The sequence below is a fragment of the Cervus elaphus genome, chromosome 30, assembly GCF_910594005.1.
Source record: "Cervus elaphus chromosome 30, mCerEla1.1, whole genome shotgun sequence".
Taxonomy (NCBI): Eukaryota; Metazoa; Chordata; class Mammalia; order Artiodactyla; family Cervidae; genus Cervus; species Cervus elaphus.
In genome coordinates, this window is record NC_057844.1 from 47,953,655 (window position 1) to 47,981,529 (window position 27,875).

A 27,875-nucleotide genomic window follows, 5' to 3' on the forward strand; every position below is an offset into this window, starting at 1 on the left:
CCACCACAAGATTTGTTACTTTACATGTTTCAAAGATGAAAAAAATACACTGCCACCTAGAGAAATGAAGTAACTTGCCAGGATCTCAGTGCCAATACACTTCTAGGATTGGAACTCAAGCGTTTGGCTCCAAACGCATGCACTACGCACTAGAAGAAACATTTCTGTTCTAAAGGAAACAATGATTTGACCAGAAGGCCATTCAATGAAATGTTTTGTTCTTAAGCAATAAATAATGAAAATAAAGTGCATCACAGTAATTTTCTTTGTTACAAGAGTCATCATGATTACTGTGACAAATCTTCTAGTCTGCAAGACGGGGAAGTAGCTTTACATTTGAAAAATTGAAGGAAAAAAAAAGTCAGAGAAAAGAGTAGTAGAGTCAGAGCAAGATGAACCTGGAGAAAAATAATCTCAAAGTTTGAGAGGATGTCACCTAATGTGCTAATCCTTCCCATATTAGCCTGCCTATATTTTATTTAAAAAAAATAATTACCGACTAAATCTCTCGGGGTTCTTTTGTTAAGTCTCCTTGCTGAATAAGACTCTCTTCTCTGACTAATTCTTTCCTTATTTAACTTACTCTTAATATGCAAATTTACAGTTTGCCATTTATCTACTGGTTTATTTTTAATACCTTCCCCTGGTAACATCATCACCATATTAAATTTGGCAAATGCAGATGATCTTATTTTCTTAGAGAACTCAAACATAACTTACTTCAAATCTTGGGTTTCAAAGTAACTAAATTTGAGCAGGTAATTCTAGTCCAACTTAAATTTGTTATCGTTTTATGAGGGTCTTTTTGTTCCTTTCTCCGTATTTTTTTTGTCACTCAGGAAATCAATGAAGAGACAAATGATGGCCTATAGAAAATGACAAATACACCCAGATTTTAAACGCATTTGAAAGCTGATGCATTTTGGAGCAAATCTTCAGGGGAGTAACACTGCAGGAGTCCCAGTGACTGTTAACAGCAAGTCTGTGAAGGATGGCTCTACACTGGACATGTAGAAATAATGTCCACACTCTTGTATCAAACATATGTCATGTTCCCTTTGCCTTCATACCTGTTTTCAGTTTTGTTTTAAATGAAATTGCTGTCATCTCCTTTTGCGTTTTTGTTTCAGAACATTTCAACTTTACATATTAACTTTCAAAATTAAGTAAACAGCCAGGCAAATGGGATTCTCTACAAGTCACTTTCTTCTAAAGTGTGAAACTTACACCTACACATTCTGCTAATTAGGATACGAATAAAAGTCATAATCTAGTGAACACTGACTTGTTTTCCTGCCACATCCTCTACCTGTCGTCTCAGCAAACTTCTCAGCTCCTTTTAAAGAAAATTTCACACTTTGTGTATACTTCCAAATAGCTTACTGCTACTTCTGAAAGCTATTAAGACTCCACTTTTTTCTGAGTTATAACAGTTTGAATCATTACTAATACTCAAAACTACTGAGAGTCAAGTTTTGTTTTACTCTGGTGAGTGAAGAGTATAAACACTCTGGGGGACACACAATGGTTTCATAAACTGCATCCTATAAAGCTAAGGTTTGCACATCTTTCTTTTTCTACAAATATTTTCACTCATTGTATCTTTAAGTGGGGCTGTGAGTGCTGGATCAGGGATACTCTCCATCTGAGAAGTGCCTTAAGAGGACAGAACACCTCCACATTACTGTTTCATCACATGGTCACAAAAGCCTACAGCAGGAAGGCTACTGTATCTGCATTCTATGAATGAGCACCCTATGGGTTAGGGACTTGCTGGGTTATCACCACGGTTACCATGGTACCAGTCAGTCATAAATGAGCAATTCTACACCTGTTTTTCCTTCTACTACCTTAACATAATTCGGAGCCAGAGAGCATTCTGGAGCTCCCCTTCACCCCAGTGGTGAGCAGTGTTATTGTTGTTTAGTGGCTAAGTTGTGTCTGACTCTTTGCAACCCCATGGACTACAGCCCATCAGGCTCCTCTGTCTATGGGATTTCACAGACAAGAATATTGGAGTGGGTTTTCATTTCTTCTTCATGAGAACTTCCCAACCCAGGGATCGAATCCACATCTCTTATACTGGCAGGTGGATTCTTTACCACTGGGCCACCAGAGAAGCCGTAAGTGGGAAATTTAACACTTATTTTCCGTAGATGGGGAGAAGGAAAGGGCAACCCACTCCAGGATCCCTGCCTGGAAAATCCCATGGACAGAGGAGCCTGGTGGGCTGCGGTCCATGGGGTGGCAAAGAGTCGGGCACGACTAAGTGACTAACACTTCACTTCACTTCTGTAGATGTGGGGATGAAGAGAGATAAGGGATGTGGTGTGCCTGGCTTGTAGCCACTGCTCAGGACACATTCTTTTCTTGCCCTCTTCCCAACTCCCTGTTTTCATAATGGTACCTACCTTTCATATTTTATTTCATAAACACTTCAGCAATCCTCAGGTGCTTACAAAAGTAGGTTTTAAATATATTTGTTTCTAACTTTGCCAGGCAATCCTTACGTTTCTTTTAATTCTTCAATGTTTATTATATACAGTCCTTTTCATTAAAATGCTAGACCAAACAGTAAACATACAATTCTTATTATCATTTAAGGTTTCAAAACGTTAAGTCAAAACCCACATCAGTCTGCTCTGGTCAACACATTTGTCATACATCTCTTTTTGTTAATTTCTTTTAAAAATTGCACTGTTTGGTGTTTAGAATGGAAGTTAATCCTTCCCTTGATCAAGTATTTTGTGAAGTGACCCACACTGACACTACTCGGCGGCAATAAAAGCCAAGACCCTCTAGGGTGGCGCTCAAAGCCAACTAATAGAGAGACAGAATTTTATACTGCATCTGATCCACCGCATGCAGTGCTGGGCATTGTCATGAGGTCAAATACTGCTCAGAGAGCATCTTAGAGAATTTTCAGGGGATACCACCATGCATTGAGAACCAAGTTTACAAAGAAGTTGTAAGAACTCTCCAAGCTAATCCTGATGCTTCCCTCATCTAGTCTTAGAGCAGAGGAAGGAGCGGCTCTCCTCATCTCCACTCTGCAGATTCATGAGTGCCAAGGCTGGGCAACCTGCAAACGGTGCCAACAGAACATACAAGGGGAACTGAAATTCAGAACCACAGACTCAGAGCCCTGGGCTTTCACGAAACATACTCCTTCTCCCATGAAAGTCCCTCATGTCCTTCCAGGAAATAAAAGCAACCCACTGAGTGACCAGAACATTTTTCTATTCTAATTCTGAATTTCTTTTCACTTTGTATTTTAAAAAAAATTTTAGTGTATATTGGAGTATAGCTGATTAACACTGTTACGATAGCTTCAAGTAGACAACAAAGGAACTCAGCCATAAACATACAGGTATCAATTCCCCCCCAATCTGCCCTCCCATCCAGTCTGCCATATAAGACAGCAGAGTTCCCTATGCTATATGGTAGGTCCTTGTTGGTTATACATTTTAAATACAGCAGTGTGTACATGTTCATCCCAACCTAACTACTCCTTCTCCCATCCTTCCCCCCAGCAACCATAAATTCATTCTCTATAATCCTGTGATCCTGTTTCTGTCTTGTAAATAAGTTTATTTGCATAATTTCTTTTTAGATTCTACATGTAAGGATGTCAAAGGATATTTCTCCTTCTGACTTACTTCACTGGGCATGACAATTTCTAGGTCTATCTATGTTGCTGATGAAAACTTGGAACTACCCTTTGGAAAACATGTTCTGCATTTCAAATTCACCAGAAATAAATTGTAAAATAATTCTTCTGCATTCCTCTCAAGATCCCCAAATAGCTTCCTAGAACTCCTGTTTCCTTAAAGTTATCTGAAAATTAAATGGACTCAAAATAGGATAATTTGAGTAGGTATACACAACTTACATTTTTATAAAGACAGTAAAAATATTTACTGGGCTTAAGTAATACAAGTGTATGTTCATGTGGTTACTTAAGACATAGAGAAAGCAACAAATTATTATACTATTTTCTACTGATTCAGCTGAAAGAGTATTTTTCTATAAGTAACACTGGAGCAGAATTTCAATGCAATCTGTCATAGTTCCTCATTGATTTGACATTTTTTTTTTCTGCCACATTACCTGTTTGTCATTCCATATAAGCTGTCAGGTCAAAAAAATTATTGTCTTCTTTAAGGGCAATAGTTAGTGGCTATTCTCTGAGAATAAAGCCTTATTAATGAAGTGACCTTTAGTATACACGGATGACACCAGCATCCTGCCCGGGTTTTTTATGCAGGATTGCATGCTCGGCATAAATAGCTATTTAGTTTCTTAGCTTTATCTGTTGTCACATTATTTTTCCTGTACATTGATTTGTTTGTCCAGTTCTTAATTCTTCGATTATACTCTACTATGGGCTTCCCTTGTGGCACAGCTGGTAAAGAATCTGCTGCAACGCAGGAGACCTGGGTTCAATCCCTGGGTTGGGAAGATCCCCTGGAGAATGAAAGGCTACCCACTCTAGTATTCTGGCCTGGAGAATTCCATGGATTGTATAGTACACGGGGTTGCAAAGAGTTGGACATGACTGAGCTACTTTCACTTTCATACTACATTTTTATAAATTATGGCCAAATGTCTTCTGAAATGGGAAAGGGAATAAGTAAAGAAATATAGTCTTCAGTCTTGTTTTCAGATCAAATGTCATGGCTACTGTTCTGAGATTTTGATCCCTGTGAACCAAAAAAACCACAATCATCAAAACAGGAATCTAGCTCACTGGCATCAGGCTAGTTCAGTTCAGTTCAGTTGCTCAGTGGTGTCCGACTCTTTGTGACCCCATGAACTGCAGCATGCCAGGCTTCCGTGTCCATCACCAACTCCTAGAGCTTACTCAAAACTCATGTCCATCGAGTTGGTGATGCCACCCAACCATCTCATCCTCTGTCATCCCCTTCTCTTCCCGCCTTCAATCTTTCCCAGCATCAGGGATTTTTCAAATGAGTCAGTTCTTCGCATCAGGTGGCCAAGGTATTGGAATTGCAGCTTCAGCATCAGTCCTTCTAATGAATATTTAGGACTGATTTCCTTCAGGATGAACTGGTTGGATCTCCTTGAAGTCCAAGGGACTCTCAAGAGTCTTCTCCAACACCACAGTTCAAAAGCATCAATTCTTCGGCGCTCAGTTTTCTTTACAGTCCAACTCTCACATCCATACATGACTACTGGAAAAACCATAGCTTTGACTAGACGGACCTTTGTTGGTAAAGTAATGTCTTTGCTTTTTAACATGCTGTCTAGGTTGGGCATAGCTTTTCTTCCAAGGAGCAATTATCTTTTAATTTCATGGCTGCAGTCACCATCTGCCGTGATTTTGGAGCCCCCCAAAATAAAGTCTGTCACTGTTTCGATTGTTTCCCCGTCTATTTTCCATGAAGTGATGGGACTGGATGCCATGATCTTAGTTTTCTGAATGTTGAGTTTTAAACCAACTTTTTCACTCTCCCTTTTCACTTTCATCAAGAGGCTTTTTAGTTCTTCACTTTCTGCCATAAGGGTGGGGTCATCTGCATATTTGAGGTTATTGATATTTCTCCTGGCAATCTTGATTCCAGCTTGTGCTTCCTCCAGCCCAACGTTTCTCATGATGTACTCTGCATGTAAGTTAAATAAGCACTGTACTCCTTTCCCAATTTGCAACCAGTACGTTGTTCCACGTCCAGTGAACTGTTGCTTCTTGACCTGCATACAGGTTTCACAGGAGGCAGGTAAGGTGGTCTCATATTCCCATCTTTTTAAGAATTTTCCACAGTCTGTTGTGATCCACAGTCAAAGGCTTTGGCGTAGTCAATAAGGCAGAAGTAGACGCTTTTCTGGAACTCTCTTTGCTTTTTCGATGATCCAATGAATGTTGGCAATTTGATCTCTGGTTCCTCTGCCTTTTCTAAATTCAGCTTGAACTTTTGGAAAGTCTCAGTTCAAGTACTGTTGAGGCCTGGCTTGGAGAATTTTAAGCATTACTTTGCTAGCCTGTGAGATGAGTGCAATTGTCAGGTAGTTGCATGGGACCTTTTGAAGGAGGTTACCATTTTCTTCATTACCTCCACCATACTTTGGCTCCAGGTCAAGTAACAGGGAGGGAACACAGCCCCGCCCATCAACAGAAAAGTGGATTAAAGCTTTACAGAGCGTGGCCCCGCCCATCAGAACAAGACCCAGTTTCTCCCTCAGTCAGTCTCTCCCATCAGAAAGCTTCCATAAGCCTCTTATCCTTACCCACTGTGCTGGAGTAGTTTCAAAAACTATTCCCCACAATGTGCTATCTTGAATGGTAAAATGCACTATATGTGGCAAGCCACTGACCCAAATCAGCTGTTGAAACTGCTTTTCTCCCAGTGTTCACAGACAGAATTCTCAGGTTTATTTGTGGTTTGTTATTGAGTCGCTAAGTCGTGTCCGACTCTCTGCGACCCCATGGACTGCGGCACTCAGGCTCCCCTGTCCTTCACCATCTCCCGGAGTTTGCCCAGACTGAGTCAGTGATGCTATCTATCCATCTCATCTTCTGCCATTCCCTTCTCATGAGAAAACAGACACAATAAACTCAGATTTTGAAGGTCACTCACTTGTGACTATGGGACAGACAGCAGGTTAAATGATATTTCTGGACAGTTAGCTACAACTCCACTCTTTTAACTGATTATAATATACCCGTGAGTCCTAGCCCACCAATTTGTATCCACATCTTAGATGAAAACTATTTGGCAAAAAGCCTTTTTACAATGAAATTTAACACAGAATCTCAAAGCATAAAAGAGACAAGAGCAATATGCAGCTATAATAAACTTATTTCATGAATGGACATTTTAATAATGATTACAAAATGAATGTGAAAAGAACAATGGTGTGCTTTGATAAATACTAAATAGTGAGGGTTTTTCTAAGATCAACGGCAGCATCCAAATGATCCTGTATTTTTTTTTTTCCCCAATAAGAGAGTACAGCAGGATCTGGAACCACTGAAATTGAAAGTCAAAAAATGATCATATAGGGACTTCCCTGAAGATCCAGTGGTTAAGACTTTTTGTATTTCCGCCATAGGGAGCATGGGTTCAATCCCTGGTTGGTGAATGAAGATCCCACAAACCATGCGGCATGGTAAAAAAAAAAGTCAAGTTGTTTAACTTGCCATTTTGCAATCTAAGAATCCTCTTCCATCAGAATAATGTCGATTTTCACTACGTGGAAAAGTACTTAAATAATTTAAATTTGTATTGAGTGGAAGGATACAAGCACCTTCTGAGGTATTCAAACTATTCTATATTTTGATTTACACAAAGATCCCGTGAGTGTGTTCACCACTAAGCTGTACATTTAGATCTGTACCCTTAACAAAGTACATTTCACAGCTCAATAATAAAACAATGACCTAGAAACTTAAAAGAAAGTAATGGAAATGTTTTTTTAAATTAGTTAATAAAAATGACTAATGTAAGTGTACACTGCTTATCATTATTACTAGAGTTAAGAAATAAGAACCAAAATGATTTATAATATATTATCTTTGCCACACATGCTATGAAGAGTCACTTGAAACAAGTGACGGCTAAGCCATGGTGAGGTCACATGTTGAACACATGTGCCTGACTCTGCCTGACATTTAATTGAGTCTGGCACATGTGTGCTTTAGTAATGTACTCAGCTGTGCAATTTTATGTGAGTGGACATCTGTAGAGATGAATTTGAAAAGAATCTGTGCAAAGTGACAACCTTTATAACCAATGATATATAATAAAAAGAGTCATAACAAGAAGCAGCAACAACTAACATTTATTAAGGTTTTACTACATCACAAGCACTGTGCAAACTTCCTGCATTCACCACCTCAAGAACTGCATTTGCAGGAGTTTTAAATATAGGAACAGAGATGGCAGATCTCTTTTGCAATCAGCCCCTAAAATAAAATAATATTGTCATACAAATTAACGCAATTATAAGCTTCAAATTTGTAGAAAAGAAAGTTGGTTGGCAACTCTCTCTTACATGTGATTATGTTATAATTGCAATTTTAAAAATAACTGAATTTCGTTAAAATGAACCTAAGACATTTAAAATCTAGCATTCTATAGATACATCTTGAAAGGCATCAGCAAAGGAACTTTTCTGACACCAAATGCTGATCTTCTCATTCTAAGAGTTTATAGCTCACAAACTCCTTTCCTTATCCCACAGGAGCAATGAATAAGCTTGAAGACATGATGTGAATGTATTTCCTGGCTCATTCCTTTCCTAAACAACTATTGTCCTCATGATTAATATTTTTCATATGTAAAGCAGGTTCCTGATAGTTTCTATTGTTCTCGTATAAATCATCTATTATCATTACATCAAATCTTATTAAAGTTTCAGTTCTAAAACTCTAAATTCCAAACTCTTCATTAAATTTAATTGATTATTAATGAACAAATATATAAATGGGAATCAAACTGTGCTAAACCACGTGCTCTACAATTTAGGGTGAAGTTATGATTCCAGACACAGTTATCATGCATCATGGCAGTTGAGTAGAAACATAAACTTGGAACCACATAATTAAGTGGTTACCAGAGGTTATATTTACCAGGGAGGGCTCAAGTCTTTCAAGAATGTTAATAATCATTGACTCAGTACTTAAAGAGACCTGACTAGGAATTGAGAGAGAATTTAGTCCAAACCCCTTGTTCTCTGACTAGAAAAAAAAGAAAAGCCCACAGAAGTTAGGTTGGGTTAGGTTAGGTTCTGGATTCACTTTTTGACATTTGTGGAGCTGAACCAGCTTCTCAAACCACCTTTAAAGATGTGATTCTCTGCAACACACTGGAATAGCATCTTAAAAAACTGCAAGTACACAGTTATACACACACCTAGGAATACATTACAGTAAGGAAACTATGTCTATATGTAGAGTCCTCATTCTATATATATATCCCAGTTGAAACACAGGCCAACCCTGCTTGTTGTCTGATAATGTTCAATGTATTTAAACATAACTTCGAAAATACCTTCAAGTTCCCCTTTGTCCTGATGAAGCAATCCCAAAAGCTTTAACTCTCAAAAGCTGTCAGAGTATCATTCTGACCTTTGCACTATCTTCAATTCCCCATAGTTTTCTTTAAAGGATGTTGTAAGCGGAGTGCAAGGATCATGAAGGAATCCTTAGATTAACCTGTCCCAGGCAGGCTTTCTTTTTAACCAGCTCACAAAATTAAGAAACCACTAGACCAGCAAGTTTATTAGACTGCTTACTTACTCTGTGCCCTTCACTGCATAATATGCATCTTTGGACTTTCTGCCTTCCACCCAGAGCCAAGTTATTATTATTCTGCTCTATTTCTTTAAATTAATTTCAAAATGAACAACCAGGTTTAGAAAAAAAAAATCAGATTTGGTAAAAAGGAAATACTACACGTTTTCCCTCCTAAGTGGGAATACGTGTGAAACAATCTTGAATTTTTCTTTTCCCCTGTAGTAAAGATGGGTTTGCCTGACTCATGCAGACCTTCCACAGTGACTGGTGATTGCTGGCATATATTTGAAAGCTTAAGAAATGTAAGCTTCCATGATAGATAACAGAAATTACTGCAATGCATGGGAAAACTTAAATTCACTAGAATTTTTCTTTGAATATAAATATCCTAGATATCATGGTGGACAGAAAATGAAGCCATTCTTGGCATGTTAGATATTTTCTACTTTTCTCCTCATGAAGCTGAGCATAGTCTTTTTACACATGGCAGGCATTTGCTAAGTACTGAATGAATGAAGTCTAAGAAGGAAACACTACTGTTTATAGTGTCATTATACAGAACAATAAACAACAATAAAGAATCACTCAAATGATCTGGTAGAAGTTATCTGGATGAATCAGTAATATTTATCTGCAATTTTGATTTTATGATTTTAGTTTGTGATATAAACAGTTAACTAAAGTTCCTGAGCACTATATAAGCACAGAATTCTGGAAAATTCTTAAGAGGCTCTATCTTTAACTGATTAAGAAATGGGAAGGTGAGAGTGTTATAAAATATTATGCAGTTTACTCTTGCCTGGAAAATCCCATGGACAGAGGAGTCTGGTAGGCTGCAGTCCGTGGGGTCACTAAGAGTCGGACACGACAGAGTGACTTCACTTTCACTTTTCACTTTCATGCACTGGAGAAGGAAATGGCAACCCACTCCAGTGTTCTTGCCTGGAGAATCCCAGGGACGGGGGAGCCTGGTGGGCTGCCGTCTATGGGGTCGCACAGAGTCGGACACGACTGAAGTGACTTAGCAGCAGCAGCAAATGAAAGAGCTATTACTAAAAGAAAAACTCATTTTCTCATTAGAATGAACCAAGACCCAACCTACATTTTGGGTTTAAAGCTTACAAATACGTATTCATGTTTGAAGTTAAGAGATCAAAGGAAGGAGAATTTCAAAGTTCATGTGGATAAGAAGACAAAGATGTACCTGGAATGAAAATGGAGTGGAGGAGACACAAGTGACTCTGGCATATACTGGGCCTTTAATAAGTACGTTTTTAATGGATAAAAATTCATAATTGCTACTTACATTGACTTATCCAGATAATTATCAGATAATCAAATTCATATATTCAGGGAAAAGAAAAAAACATGTAGTAACTAAAGTTGTTTTTTTTTTTCCCCCAAGCACAGTTATTTGAATAATGGTCTCAATCTTTCTTTTCACTCTGGGTCGATCTCTAGTTTACAGAAATGAACATCACTCCTCTGGCTGTCCTCTTATTCTCATCTCTCTCACAGTCACAAATCTACATTTCCTTCCTCGAAACTTAAGTCTCCTACCACTTCAGTGCTCATGATTCCTTCCTAATTAACCTGAAGTATCCAAGCTTATGTGTTCTTTTCCCAACTCAACAAGATCTGTACTGTCTCTAGTTCATTTTTGCTAAACTGATTACAGCTCTCATTTTTCATTGTCCTAAAACCTCAGATGGACAGGATCTGGCTGAAAATCACTCCTCCCTACTTTCCTGATGCTTCTCTAAGTCCCTCTCACCCTTTGCTTAAGACTTTATAGGATATCCATTTATTATATTGTCCTTATGAGGCATAATTATAACTAGCTCAATTTGCCAACTTTAATTTCTTCATCTGTCTCCTCACTGTCTTCCTCCAAAACCAGGTGCTTGGTATCCGGTTTTTACTATGAAGAACTGAAAATAGATCTGATTTTAAAGAATAAATAATCAGTAGAATGTCTTAAAAAAAAAAAAAGACTATGACTAGTTAGTCGGAGATGTAGAGTGACTGGAACTCCTCCATACTGCTGGTGGGAATGTAAAGGGATACAAATATTTTGGACACTGGTTTTTTAAGTCCCTGGAGGTGCAGTGATAGAGAATCCGCCTGCAATGCAGGAGACACTGGTTCAATCCCTGGGTCAGGAAGATCTCCTGGAGGAAGAAATGGCAATGCACTCCAGTATTCTTGACCGGACAATTCTGTGGACAGAGGAGCCTGGTTGGCTACCGTCCATGGAGTCACAAAAGAGTCAGACACAACTGAGCTACTGAGCATGCAAATTGGTAGTTTCTTATAAAGATGAACATATACCTTCCTTTGACCCAGCAACTCTACTCCTAGGTAGCTACCTAAGAGAAATGAAAAGGTATGTCCAGAGAAGAGTTGCACAGAATGTTCAAAAGCCCCTAATATAATAAATACAAACTGGAAACAACCCACATGTTCATCAATAAGTAAAACAATAAACAAATTATATTTGCATCCAGGCAACAGAATAGTACTTAGCAAAGTAAAAACATGCAAGAAGCTCAAAAACATCATGCTGGGTGAGAGAAGAATGAAACCAAAGAATACACAGCATACAATTCCACAAATGACGCTCTAGAATTAACCCATGGTGACAGACATCAGAAAATGGTTGGCTGGGGGCTGGGAGGAGACACTGGATTTACTGTGGGGGGCAAAGGGTAAATTTTGGGGTGATGGAAGGGTTCTATTTCTTGGGTTTGGTTAGGGGTGTATGAGTACAGTTGGCCCCTAGCCATGCCCACCCCATCTGAGGGTTCTGCATTTATGGATTCAATCAACCATGGACTGAAAATACTAAAAAAATATACCCATAAAGTTCCAAAAAGCAAAACTTGAATTTGCCAGGAACTGGTAACTATTCACATAATATTCATATTGTATTTATTAACTATTTACATAACATTTACACTATATTGGTGCTATAAAGAATCTTGAGATGATCTAAAGTGAGTATAAGGGAAGATGCTGTATAGGTTATATGCAAATGCTAAGCCATTTTTAAAAGGGACTTGAGCATCCAGGGATTGTGGGGCTACATAGGTCCTAGAACCAATCTCCATGGACACCAAAGGACAACTGTATATGCAATTATTAAATCCTCTGAACTATACTTTTAAAATGTTTTATTGCATGCAAATAACACCTCAAAAAGAAAAAATAAATCTTAATAATCATTCTTATGCCAGTGACAGCCTTCTACATTTCCAGCCTTCTCTAATCAGTTTTAGTTCTAGATTTTAAAATTCCAACAGGATAGTTCCATTTGTAAATTTCACCAATTTCTCAAACTCCACCCACTCCACTTAATTACATTATTCAGTTCAAAGGTATGGCCAATTTTCCTGCCATTATCTTATTTTTTTAGAGTCTAGTTATCACTAAAACGATTACTTATTTCTTTAAGACATAAATTATAAATCCTTTCCCTTCAAGACAGAATGCAGCAAGGAGCACTTTTAACATGTACTGTAAAACTATATCTGATTGGACATTATGAGCATCACTCCTTATTCTATGATACCTGCTTAAACATACTTAACTTTTCTGAGTCGTATTGTTCTCAATAAAATGAGATAATTCATCCACTGCTATATTAAGGAACATGGTGAGGTACATGATAAAAATAAATTGAGACTCATAAAGCAGGACATTTTTAATGTAACACTTAGGGATATTGTTACTGGTTCAAAAGCCACCGCTGGAGCCCTGGCCCAGGCCCAGAGGTGCTCGTGTGTGAACTACTTCAATAACTTCCGATACAGTCTTCCTGATTTTTTTGGGCATGTGACCAACTTGTTACTCATTTTCATGACTAATAATTCATTATGCAAGCCCTTTCAAAACACTAGGGTGATCTTGATGTTTTTTTAAACTTATTTTAACTGTCAATCTGGAAGCTTAGGTAAAAATGTAGGAGTAAAAAGTGAAGACTTGTAAGTATATTTTTAAAAACCAGGTTGATTTCAGTATGTAAAGAGATCACATGCTTTTAATTCAACAACTATTTTGTTTTCTTGATAATTAATAATTTTGCTGGATATTCTCACATCATAAATTTTTTTTACTGATCTAGTGACTTGACTTACATAATAAGCCTCATAAAAAAAGCTACAGTGAAAATTAATATCTTAACCCCACAATTTAATCTACCCAATACAAGTTGACAAGAAGATACACTAATCTCTTGATTTTAAGAAGTCACTTATTTTTTCTAATAGATTTCCTTGATTGCACTTTACTATCACATAGCAGAAAAAGTTTCTCTAAATGTACAAAAAATTTAAAATGAGTTTTATATCTGCATTAGAAAAAGGAAACTACATGAATCAATATCTTGTTTTCTCTCACTTGTAATAATCAATCATTACATTTACAGAACAAAGTGGAGAATGGTTGCAGAAATGAAGACAAAAACAATTTTTGCTGAAAGGGCATGAAATTTTAGCTCAGACATTTTATTTTCTACTATCTGTATAATAACTTTTGTATTTTGTCACTATAGAGTCTATTTAATTCCAGAAATCAGGGGAAAAGGCACATTAGCTGATGTTATTTTTTTTTTTGTCATTTTGTGCACCATAATAGGTTAATCAAAGTTAATTTGAGTTTAGAGACTGATAACATTTCACAGACTCTGCTTCTTCAGCTAGAATCAGCTTCTTGCTAAGTGCTACATTTTGCAATACAGCTCTGTTACACCTGTTTTGAACAAAATTAAGTACCTCTGAGAATATAAGGCCTGGAGATACATTCACACTATGGAATCCAGATATCAAGATTCAATAAATGTACCTGCTATTAATGATTCTAAAACATACATTATTAAGAAGATCTAGAAAGCAAATCTAGAAAGAAGATCCACCAAAGCCATCTAGAAATTTCATGAGAATATGACTAAAATTTGCTAAAACTTAAGATTTCAAAAATAATTTCCACTGTTTCTATAAACAACAGCAATTTTCTTCCCTGAAATACCAGGACACTAGTCATCACTCTCCTAAAACTTCACATGTCCATGGAAGGAATGGATTTCCTCAACACTGGTGTGGGGTTTAGTCATGTGACTTTTTTTTGGCCAATGGGATGCTGTCAGATGAGGGACATGAGCAAGGGCTTATATTTTGTTTGTACAGTAGGGCTTGCCCACAGGTGCTCTAGTGTTGCTTTGAGATATATTTGCCCTGGGCTGTTTTGGGTTTAGAAAAATGAGTGAACAGTCCTGCTCCAACAACCATAAGACCTGCTCCAAATAACCAGTTGATACATGGGAGAGAAATAAATGTTTTATGATGGTATGCTACTGAGATTTGGAATGACTGCCTACACAACATTATATGACTGATTAGGAAAAAAAAAATGCCTTGATATTGAATTTGGGGTGGTGCCATATTTTTCTTAGGTATTAAACTGAAACTTGGTGGTAAACGTTAATGGTTAACTGTGTCAGTCCATGCTTTTCTTTTCCATAGCCATACTTCAAATAACTGGGAACACATAAACCAGTTTTGGTCAAGGAGATATAAGTCATATGGTGGGTCTCCTGGGAAAACTTTTTAAAAGTAACACAGTTGCCTGGTATGGTCTTCTGGTTAGTTTGTTCTTTCTGCTTTTACCCCTTCCCTTCTGTCTCTTGTAAGGGCAGGATACCTGGAGATGCAGCTGACTTCATATAACCATTGAAAAGTGAAAATTGAAAGGGTTAGCTGCTCAGTCATTGCTGAATCTTTACGACTCCATGAACTGGGGCCCACCAGACTCCTGTGTTCATGGAATTCTCCAGGCAAGAATACTGGAATGGGTAGCCATTCCTTTCTCCAGGGGATGTTCCTGACCCAGGGATTAGACCCAGGTCTCCTGCACTGCAGGTACTAGGAAGCCGCAAGTGAAGGACAACAAAACAGGAAGAGAGAAGAAACCACAAGACAAACCTTAGGATACTCCATGCAGCCTGCCCTGCTTATTACTCCAGACTCCTTGTTATACTAGAAAAATAATTCCATGTGTTTTTTTTTTCCATCAAAATTAAAAAGTTTCATTTTAGGAGGGAAATTTCTTAGGCTTAGTTAGTAGAGATGAAATATGTTATGTGAGTCCATTCAGAGGAGCTATTGGGGAAAACCGACAGAGTAACTCGCAGGAACTGGCCAGCATTACTGCATCAAATCCCCTGGGCTTTTCACTTTTTTTTTCATTTATTTATATTAATTGGAGGCTAATTACTTTACAATATTGTAGTGGTTTTTGCCATACACTGACATGAATCAGCCATGGATTTAGATGTGTTCCCCATCCTGAACCCCCCTCCCACCTCCCTCCCCATCCCATCCCTCTGGGCCATCCCAGTGCACCAGCCCCAAGCACTTGTCTCATGCATCCAACCTGGACTGGCGATCTGTTTCACAGTTGATAATATACATGTTTCAATGCTATTCTCTCAGATCATCCCACCCTCGCCTTCTCCCATAGTCAGTCCAAAAGTCTGTTCTATACATCTGTGTCTCGTTTTCTGTCTTGCATATAGGGTTATCATTACCATCTTTCTAAAGTCCATATATATATGTGTTAGTATACTGTATTGGTGTTTTTCTTTCTGGCTTACTTCACTCTGTATAATGGGCTCCAGTTTCATCCACCTCATTAGAACTGATTCAAATGTATTGTTTTTAATGGCTGAGTAATATTCCATTGTGTATATATACCACAGATTTCTTATCCATTCGTCTGCTAATAATTCCATGTTTAAGCTTTCTCGTAACATGAATTGTTACTTCCAACCAAAAGTAACATTAACCAATATTTGAAAGGAAATATGAATAGGTAAGTAAACATAATTTTATTCACAGTATCAAAAGAGATTCAAACTTGTTCCCAGAAATATTATTTGACTCAGTCTAATGCAAAAGTAGGAAGTCAAGAAACACCACAGGCAAATTTGGCCTTGGAGTATGGAATGAAGCAGGGCAAAGGCTAATGGAGTTTTGCCAAGAGAACACACTGGTCATAGCAAACACCCTCTTCCAACAACACAAGAGAAGACTCTACACATGGACATCACCAGATGGTCAACACCGAAATCAGATTGATTATATTCTTTGCGGCCAAAGATGGAGAAGCTCTATACAGTCAGAAAAAACAAGACCGGGAACTGACTGTGGCTCAGATCATGAACTCCTTATTGCCAAATTCAGACTTAAACTGAAGAAAGTAGGGAAAACCACTAGACCGTTCAGGTATGACCTAAATCAAATCCCTTATGACTATACAGTGGAAGTGAGAAATAGATTTAAGGGACTAGATCTGATAGACAGAGAGCCTGAGGAACTATGGACGGAGGTTCGTGACATTGTACAGGAGACAGGGATCAAGACCATCCCCAAGGAAAAGAAATGCAAAAAGCAAAATGGTTGTCTGAGGAGGCCTTACAAATAGCTGTGAAAAGAAGAGAAGCTAAAAGCAAAGGAGAAAAGGAAAGATATTTCCATTTGAATGCACAGTTCCAAAGAATAGCCAGGAGAGATAAGAAAGCCTTTCTCAGCGATCAATGCAAAGAAATAGAGGAAAACAACAGATTGGGAAAGACTATAGATCTCTTCAAGAAAATTAGAAATACCAAGGGAACATTTCAGGCAAAGATGGGTTCGATAAAGGACCAAAATGATATGGACCTAACAGAAGCAGAAGATATTAAGAAGAAGTGGCAAGAATACACAGAAGAACTGTATAAAAAAGATCTTCACGACCCAGATAATCACAATGGTGTGATCACTGACCTAGAGCCAGACATCCTGGAATGTGAAGTCAAGTGGGCCTTAGAAGGCACCACTACGAACAAAGCTAGTGGAGGTGATGGAATTTCAGTTGAGCTATTTCAAATTCTGAAAGATGATGCTGTTAAAGTGCTGCACTCAATATGCCAGCAAAATTTGGAAAATTAAGCAGTGGCCACAGGACTGGAAAAGGTCAGTTTTCATTCCAATCCCTAAGAAAGGCAATCCCAAAGAATGCTCAAACTATCGCACAATTGCACTCATCTCACATGCTAGTAAAGTAATGCTCAAAATTCTCCAAGCCAGGCTTCAGTAATAAATGAACCGAGAACTTCCAGATGTTCAAGCTGGTTTTAGAAAAGGCAGAGGAACCAGAGATCAAATTGCCAATATCCGCTGGATCATCGAAAGAGCAAGAGAGTTCCAGAAAAACATCTATTTCTGCTTTATTGACTATGCCAAAGCCTTCGACTGTGTGGATCACAATAAACTGTGGAATATTCTGAAAGAGATGGGAATACCAGACCACCTGACCTGCCTCTTGAGAAACCTGTATGCTGGTCAGGAAGCAACAGTCAGAACTGGACATGGAACAACAGACTGGTTCCAAATAGGAAAAGGAGTGTGTCGAGGCTGTATATTGTCACCCTGCTTATTTAACTTATATGCAGAGTACATCATGAGAAATGCTGGGCTGGAGGAAGCACAAGCTGGAATCAAGATTGCCAGGAGAAATATCAATAACCTCAGATATGCAGATGACACCACCCTTACGGCAGAGAGTGAAGAGGAACTAAAGAGCCTCTTGATGAAAGTGAAAGAGGAGAGTGAAAAAGTTGGCTTAAAGCTCAACATTCAGAAAACTAAGATCATGGCATCTTGTCCCATCACCTCATGGGAAATAGATGGGGAGACAGTGGAAACAGTGTCAGACTTCAATTTTTTGGGCTCCAAAATCATTGCGGATGGTGACTGCAGCCATCAAATTAAAAGACGCTTTACTCCTTGGAAGGAAAGTTATGACCAACCTAGATAGCATATTAAAACGCAGAGACATTACTTTGCCAACAAAGGTCCATCTGGTCAAGGCCATGGTTTTTCCAGTGGTCATGTATGGATGTGAGAGTTGGACTGTGAAGAAAGCTGATGCAGAAGAATTGATTGTTTTTCACTGTGGTGTTGGAGAAGACTCTTGAGAATCCCTTGGACTGCAAGGAGATCCAACCAGTCCATCCTAAAGGAGATCAGTCCTGGGTGTTCACTGGAAGGACTGATGCTGAAACTGGAATTCCAGTACTTTGGTCACCTCATGAGAAGAGTTGACTCCTTGGAAAACACCCTGATGCTGGGAGGGATTGGGGGCAGGAAGAGAAGGGGACGACAGAGGATGAGATGGCTGGATGGCATCACAGACTCAATGGGCATGAGTCTGAGTAAACTCCAGGAGTTGGTGATGGACAGGGAGGCCTGGCGTGCTGCAATTCATAGGGTCGCAAAGAGTCGGACATGACTGAGTGACTGAACTGAACTGAACATTAGAAATTAAGTTGTTAAAATGATCACTTTAGTCAGAATACATAATTAGCTTTAAATTAAGTCAAAACTTCAGGTTTTTTTTAATATATTAATTTGCTTTTCCACAAGTAGAGGTAAAATAACACTAATAATAAATATGTCAGCAAATTGTGAAACTACACTTTGACAGAATTAATTTTATTTTAGATTGGAGTTCCTTCTCCCACGAAAACAATTTTTCAAAAGATTAATCAGAAAATGCCTCAAAATTTGCTGGCATTATTACTACACTAACTGCACATGGTTTGGGATTCAATTGTCATAAGCCATAATGCATAATGTACTAGATTACAATCTAGTGGCAACTCTTAAGTTTGTGACTGTGAAAGAAGACGGTACAATGTTGTGGTCAAATGTCATCCTGATAAGATTCTATCTGATCCAAGCTATCTTTTTCTATCTATGTCAGATTTTTCTCTATAGCAGCAGGTTCTCCATGAAAATGTACCCATTAATTTTCTACTTCCATTTGATGCATGTAAGTAAATGTATTCAATGAGATTCACGTGTGGGAAAGTGCTATAAAGTGAAGGAAAATTATGGTATGATGGCAATAACTCATGAAGAGTAATAAGAAGAGAGAGTATCTAGAGCATTTGACTGAAAATGGAAGAGATGATAGCCTGGTGAATTGAGTTAATTTCAAATATATTACAGTATGGTTTTCTATCATGTGTACTTTCTCTGACTATATTAATAAATGAAAGAGTGATGAATAGTTCTGGGAACTTCTAGAGAAACTTATTAATATTTCAACATAATCATTGAGTATCTATGTCAACACACATCAAAAATGCATGAGAAATGGCTACCTATACTTACTAGTTACACTCATTAGGAATATATGGATGAGAAATACAAATGGCATACACAAATTTGCAATCCAATTGTAGGTAGAACATATAGAAAATAAAAAGCTATACAAAGATCTCACACAGAGAAGTAGGTCAAACTATTAACAACAAATTAATACTTGCCATCAGTTTGGAGTATACTGCATGACCACATGAAATACTATTTTAAATTATGGGTCATTTCAGCAATTACCAGCTAAAATCAGTAGCCACTCTCAAATAAAAGTGGTTGACTCATTCTATCTATGGTATAACTTTGGAATCTCTAACTTTAAAAATAAATATAAAAACAAAAGGTTTGGCTTTAAAAAGCTTGATTTCTATATATTTTTAAATTGATTATCTAGAAGCAATAAATTCACGTTAGAATGAGGTATGAGAGCTTAAAAAACAAATCAACATTCAGTTAACAACAATTTCCAAGTGCTTATAAAAGTTAAACAAATAATCTGTTTATATCTGTAGTATATACCAAAAGATGATGTTCAGTTCAGTTGGGATGGGGGAAGGTTAAACTCATTGCTTAGCATTAGACATGGGGTATCAAATGCCTGCCACAGAGATGAGATATAAATCAGTCTCATAACAGCAACATCTGTGTAGAAGCTTCCATATATGATGTCTTTTATTTTCTTTGCTATTTTTCTTGTTGCTTTGCACATTTGTTTTTGTACTTTCTGGCATTTCTAGAACAAATTGCATTACTTGTATTCTCTTTCTCTCTCTCTCTTTTTTTTTTTTTTTTTGACCACATCACATGGCTTGTAGGATCTCAGTTCCTTGACCAGGGATTGAACATGGGACCCTTCCATGAAAAAAGCACAGAGTCCTAACCACTGGGCGGCCAGGGGATTCTGGTGCCTTGTACTTTATTTTACTTCTGAGTGATCAAAAAGATTCATACATAAAAAATCCTCAGGGTAAGTTCTCACTTGAACAACAGCTGCATCATTTCTAGGGAAAAAGTGCTAATGGTTCCTAGATGATATAGTAACAATTATTTTTAAAAAACTCTCTAGGATAATAAATATTTTTGACTCATCGGGGATACAAAATTAGATTGGAAGAACCCAGCCAAAAAGAAGTAACTTGAAAGTAATGAAGTGTTTTGAAAGAAAAATTGTTTTGCATATTTTGGTTTATGGACTTCTGTTTTGGTTAAATAACTGCAGATTCCTTTGGAAAAAAAAAAAAAGAAGAAGAACTTTAATCACAGCATAGAGGGAAAACTATGAGTATATACTAGAGACTCAGTCCTGTCTCCCTCGCCCTAGGTAAGTGATGCCAGAACAGTCAGTATCTACAGAGCTCAGTTTCTTCTGCAAAACTAAGGAATTCTAATTCATGTTCTCTAGTTGGTCAGTGAGTCTGTTTACTCACTCCGGAATATTCCTGCCTTAGAATCTGTTCACTTGTTATTTGCCTGGAGGGCTGTTCCTTCAGATAACCTAGTGAACTGACCTCATATCTCTTTAGGGCTCTCCTAACATATAACCTTATCAGAGTTCTTCAAATGCCTTAAATGAAGTTATAAACGCTGTCTACCACCTCCACCCCACCCAGCACCCATACCTGCTTCCCTCACTTCCATAGCACTTCCCTTCTTCAGAGGTGTGTGTATGTTGTGTGCACATGCTCAGTCATATCCAACTCTTCATGATCCCATGGACAGTAACCTGCCACACTCCTCTGTCCACATGATTTCCAAGGCAAGATTTCTGGAGTGGGGTGCCATTTCCTTCTCTAAGGGATCTTTCCAACCCAGGGATTAAACCCACATCTCCTGCATTGGCAGGCGGATTCTTTACCACTGAGCCACCAGCGAAGCTCTCTTTGGAGGTTTTATTCACTTACTGTCTGTGTTCTCTCACACCCTCCACTAGAATATAAGCACCACAAAATCAGTGATTTGTCTATCTTTTTCAATGCTGTTCTAGTGTATGAAAGAGTCCCCGGCCAGGCACTGTGCTACCAGCCCTGGAGATACAAGGAGGACATGTTATCCGTCCTCTGAACAGCTCCATATATGGGAGAGACTCATAAGAATAGACACAGGGGTGTCTACACACACACACATATGTACATACATGCAGATATATAAAGCACTTTATATGTATCTTTACGCCACAAGCTCCTGTGTCTAACTGTGGAAGCTGTGGGCGGCTAGGCAGCACCATTCGTAGAAATGGCACTCTTTGGGATGCAGAGTTTCAACCTGCACCACCATACTCAGCTTCCTCGAGACTGAAATGTGTAAGACTCAAAGCTGATGATGCCATTCCTAGTTAAAATCTATTGATGTCTCTCTACTGTCTACAGAATAAAGTCATCATTCCTGATCAGGTCCCTACACACCTCCCGAAGCAGCTTCCCCTCCCAGGTCTTCACCACACCAGCTCCACGCCCGTCATTGTGCAACCCGACCATGTGTCTCTCCCCTACTCTGGATAAGCTACGTGTCCTTTCCTTTCCTCTTTCATGCTTTCATCCCTTTGGGCTTTAATTTGCCTCATGTAGGTTTATTCTGAGCCCCTTGTGATAAGGTACTGAGACTCAGTCATCCCATATCTCCAGAAGGTAACTCAGAGTTGAATAAATGAATTAATTATTCACCAAATGAAGACATGACTTAATTCGCTAATTCACAAAACAGCTCAAATATCAAATTATTATAAAAACTGATCAAACTTTTTTTTAAGTGAAAGAGGGACCAACAGGATCTCATCAAAGCAGATAAAAGTGATGGTATAAGAGTACAGGCTTCATTTTGCTATTAAACACCCAGGGATTGAGTTACCCAGTGACCATTATCTTTTTTTTTTTAAATCTTGCAAGAATGTTGGGTTGATGAAGGCTAAGTACACACTTTAGACTTTATCTATATTCATTCACAAAGAAATCAGGAGCTTTTTTGACCTACCTTAGAAGAAGAGCAACATAAAAGTGTTTATTTCCTTTGCAAGACAGTGAATGCCTCTCAGATTTACCCATCAGCAGCAGTCTCATCAGCCATGATGTCTATCATTAGTCTGTTAGAGAGCTAGCTTTCACCTACAGAACTGAACCAAAGCTATTTTTCTGGTAAGACATGATGTGGGATTTTGAAGGTATTCCAAACACATTATGAGCTTCCCAGGTGGCACTAGTGGTGAAGAACCCTCCTGCCAATGCAGGAGATGAGGGTTCAATTCCTGGGCAGGCTATAGTCCATAGGGTTGCAAAGAGTCAGACACGACTGAAGCGACTCACCAGGCACACGCATAAACACAACAGACTTATTAAATAAAAATATAGCTTTGTATATTGAGACAAGAATTTGGGAAATATTTAAAACAAAAGAACTGAAATTATTTGACATACTGAGCTCTGTGGCTAGTCTCTGGGCACCATCAGCTCAGCTGGGTTTGTTCTAATCAGCAGATAACAGAAAAGGCATGACCCGATGCCTTCAAAGTCTTCAGGTGAAGAAGCAAAATTAGATGACACAGTACCATCTCAGCCCTTGAACAAACTTCTCCTTTTATAGACTGACAGAAAGCAATTCTAAAAAGGATGTTCATTTGGGAAATGTCAGCACATGTGTTTATTTATACTGAGATAATCATTTCTTAAAGTAATAGCAACAGTGCTATATAAAGAATAATATATTTGTACTTTATTTCTTTACATATCAATATAATGTTATGTGTGATTCACAAAATGGAATACCTTTTTAAGAACCATTTCTGAGAAGGCATTTGATTGAATGATCTCCCCCTTAAGTGCGAGTTGCTCAGTCATGCCTGACTCTTTGTGAACCCCATGGACTGTAGCCCTCCAGATGCCTCTGTCCATGGCATTCTCCAGACAAGAATACTGGAGTTGGTAGCCATTTCCTTCTCCAGGGGATGCTCCTGATCCAGAGATTGAATCTGAGTCTCCTACACTGCAGGCAGATTCTTTGCTGTCTTAGCCACCAGGGGATCCCCCCTCCCCTTACGTCAGATTACATTTAAAGTAACAGTGAGTTTAAAAATGAAATAAAAATCAGAAATTATTTCATAAAAGTTGTATTCTTATTGGGATTCAAGGCTCAAAAAAACTGTGTGAATTTTAGATAGCTATGGTTTAGAGATTTTAAAGCCACAGCATAAAAACAGGAGCTGTCTCCATAAAGGAATTTGGGGGGGGGGGTTGGAATTTGGGTTTATAGTCAGATAAACTTTGATTTCAAAATGAGCTCTGCAAATTACCAGCTGTAGGACCTCTGGAGACAGACTAAAGCTCTCTGGGCTTCCTTTTCTTTATTTGTGCATAAAAAGGGGAGCATAGGGCAAATTAAATGAAAACTATATGAGTTTTCACAGAATCTGCCTGAAACTAGGCAGCCAGTGGCTTCCCAGGTGGCTTAGTGGTAAAGAATCTGCCTGCCAATGCAGCAGACGTAAGAGATGCGGGTTCCATCTCTGGGTAGGAAAGAGCCCCTGGAGAAGGAAATGGCAACCCACTCCAGCATTCTCGCCTGGAAAATTCCATGGACAGAGGAGCCTGGGGGGCTACAGTCCATGGGGGCGCAAAGAATCGGACATGACTGAGCACACACACACTCATAGGCAGTCAGTAACAGCTTTTTCTTTCTCTTATCTCTAGGACTGTTCTCTATGATCATTTAAAAGACATTAACCCAGTTAGATACAAGGAAATTGAGAAATAAAGATCAAGAATTTTAAAATAAGGACAATGAGAAACACAATCCCCATCAAAAACCTACAAGATTTCTGACTGTTTTTGATCATCAGAGGCCAACTTTCTAAATTAAGAACCATGATGTTTGAACCAGTAACAGAATCTGAAGGAAGTAACAGGACAAACTTGCCGCCACATCTGTTCTTTCAAAGAGCATCTAAGTGAAAATGTAACAAAGATATATGACTCTTCATTTCCAGAATTCACAAATTGTTTTGCTTCAAGAAGAAGGGCACTTGACACAAGCAATATAATAAAAAACAGGGGGAAGAAAGCAGTGTTTTAATTAGCTTAAATGTAATCGACAAGGAGCCATTTAAAAGAATATCCTTTTACCAGGTGCAGATTTTAGGGATGCTAACTAAAGCAAAAAACTACTACTGCTACTAATTTACGTTGCTTTTTTTTTTTTTTTCCCACCCTCTGAGAGTTATCATCAAGATCAGACAGGGTAGAGAATTCAGATACTGTGTGAGTTAAAAAATAATGTGCATTTACCAACTCTGCAAAAACTGACCCTGAAAAAAACAAGTCCATCTCTTTAACATCTTCATTTGCTTTCCTCACCCTCTGCTCTACCCTTTCCCACTTCACTCTTACCGAAAGTATCATGACTAGATCTTTTTCTTTCAGTTTAAGGTTTGTTCCTGGCTGAATAGAAATTCTCTGAGGAAGGCCCTCTTTCATATATTGGTATGCATTTACACTTTAGTTTGAAGGAAGTTGATTATTCTACTAGCATCACCAAATGAGGAGTATGAAGTTTTAGAACTAGAAAGAAGAAAAAGGGGTAGAGAAATTAGAGGCTCTGGATAAGAGAGCCAAATTTTACCTATTTAAAAAATAGTTTTGCTGAGGGTTAGAGTTAATTATAATAATTTGCTCTAATCATGTGCCTGTACTTCTCTTTTTCCAAACATTTATTTCATAATTATGTTTGTCAAGTAGCTAAGGGTAATGACCCTATTACAGCATCAGAGGGAGGGAAAAAAAAAAAAACTCAGACCAAAGCAAAACAGATGTTCTATGAATTGCTGGAAGCTGGCTTTGTCACAGTTACTGGATACCTGTCTCTGGCTTGGACAGTGCCTCCACAATTGAAATACAAGAAGGGCCTCTCTATGGCCAGCTCTTCCCGCTTATCTGAACTCACTGATGCTGAGCTGATAAATGAGAAGCAAATGAACCAATGAAAATAGCTGAAATGAACAGTTCAAGCATAGTTCAGGAGCCTCTCTATAAAAATCTATTTGATGCAAGTGGACTCAGGTTGATGCTCAAGCCACCAAGCAGAGTTCTTTTTTAAAGACAAGAATAGCTAAACATATTGGGGTGAGGAGAGATGAAGCTTTGGCTAACAACTCCTACATTTCAAATCAAAGGTAAATATTCAACTGAAGACTTAGAGCATTCATTAAAAAAACCAGTAACATGTATGATACCAAATATGTTACAACAGCATTTAATAGCATATTAAGGTTTATGCTATGTAAATATAGTGTCAAAAAGTGAGCCACCAAATCAAAAATTCAAACTATGGTGATGACTACAGAGGCAAGACTATGAACCTGAATGTGAAGGGAGACAATGAAGAGAGAAGGTTGGAGACAGTCATCTTGTGGGTTAGGATCTTGCTGAAGGACAAGACAAGTTTAATCCCTCTCTGCTTATCAGTCTTTCCTAATATCTTCCTACCTCATCTTCCCCCTTTCTTCCTTGACACCACACTGGTGGCCAATGAGTAAGAACTCTTCCTAAACCATGGCTTAATTAGAGAGACAAATGTGCTTTGGTTGCTCAGGGCTTTTAAAATGTGCTACCTCTAGTGCATATAAACCCTTGATTTTATCACCTCCCTACCTACAGACATCATTCTCACCTAACTCTATGGAAAGTTCTGAAAGTGCCAGAAATAGATGCACAGATATCTTCTGAAATCCTCTTGTCTGGTACATGCCAAAACAAGGTTCTGTCCTCTTATGATGGGATACATTATTGTACTGAGCACAGTGTACTGGAATTTTGCTTGTTTGCTCATTGTCCAGCTTTTGTGTTAATAGATGGCATCATGATCCAAAGGCAAACACAAAAAGAGGAAAGAGAAATTAATAGTGAAACAGATATGCACAAAAAATGAAAGAGAAATTAAGAGAAGAACAGAAACACACGTCCACTGAAAGTTAACTCTGGGTAAACCTAAGGACAGTTTTTGTTTTTTTTTTAATTCTCTAACAAGGACTATATACTATATATAGTATACACTATATCCTGAGCCTAAAATTTTCCTCAACATATTGTTAAAAGTTTTGAAATGTACCTACATTTAAGAGGTCTCTGTAGAACATTCTTTTCACTTCACCTCACAGTATATTATCACTTTTTAGTTGTTACACACACATATTCCTTCTTGAATGATGCTTAATTAACTATTGATGGGTTCTGGCATTCTAGGGCTTCCCAAGTGACAGCTCAGTATTCTTTACTAATCGTTTAATGAAAACACTTACATGAATAATGAATCTGGCATTTCCCTAGATACACATGCAACTTTTGTAATAGTAATAAAGGCAGGCATATGCACAGTAGGAACAAACTATCGTGGCTTCCAAACGTTTTCACAAAGCAGATCAGAGAAGTTACGTTGAAAATGAAGCTTCAATTCCGGAGGCTGCTGTTAAAAGTTTCATATTAAAATATACTATTATATTATCAGAACATAATACTAGAAGCATAAAAAGTGATTATATTTGAGAAGCTAGTACCCATTATTTGCTCTATCAGCTCCAAATGGAATAAGCATAACTTAGATTTTAGTAATCACACTGCCAAACCCTAACATCTGAAATAAAAGAAACACACATATCCATAACATACGTACACACAAATTATGTATATATTACATGGCACAGAAAAACAAGTGTGATTAAAATGTCTGTGAAATTTATGATTCATCTCAGAATTGAACCTTTACAACAGTCTAATCTTACAGGTGAGAAAATGGAATCCCTGACCTTAAGATTTCACTCCCACAAAACCACAACTGCTATGCTGATCACCACACAGAGAAACTAAGTTACTACAACCAGTCATTTGAACAATGGGAGAAGAAAGTGTTTTTATACATGTTCAAGTGGAAGAATATGATTGTTAACAGACATTACAGGGCACTCATAGAAAAAGACCTGTTCTGTGAGTCAGAAGTTCTAAATTTTGTCTCATCACCACTTATAATGTGACCTTGGACAAGTCACTGAGCTTCTCTGATCCTCAGTGTCTTCAATAGTGATATCAGCACAATGACATTTGCAATATTTATATTTCCTAGTTGTCACGTACTTATACTACACACTATTACTATTATTGTAACAACTATCTATCATTAGTAATACTACTAATTTTACCCTTCCTTGAGGCTCTCATCTGTCAAAATTTTTCAATTCAATTTTCATGCCATGTAACCATATCACACCCTCACAGTTGTCCTGTAGGGTAAGCAGTCTTTCTTATTACAGATGAAGAAACATCTCAGAGTGGCTAACTTGCCAGACATCACATGGCTACTAAGAGCTTGAATGTAAATTTGAATCCAAATCTAACTGCAAATTTCATTATATTCGCAATATATTGTTTCTTCAAATATATCATATA

The 27,875-nt window shown here is 38.0% G+C and overlaps 1 protein-coding gene across 6 annotated transcripts in view; it reads right to left on the bottom strand.

Moving 5' to 3' along the window:
* KLF12 (Kruppel like factor 12) overlaps positions 1-27,875 on the bottom strand; it is a 511,104-nt gene that overhangs the window by 105,921 nt on the left and 377,308 nt on the right. The window lies entirely within an intron of this gene.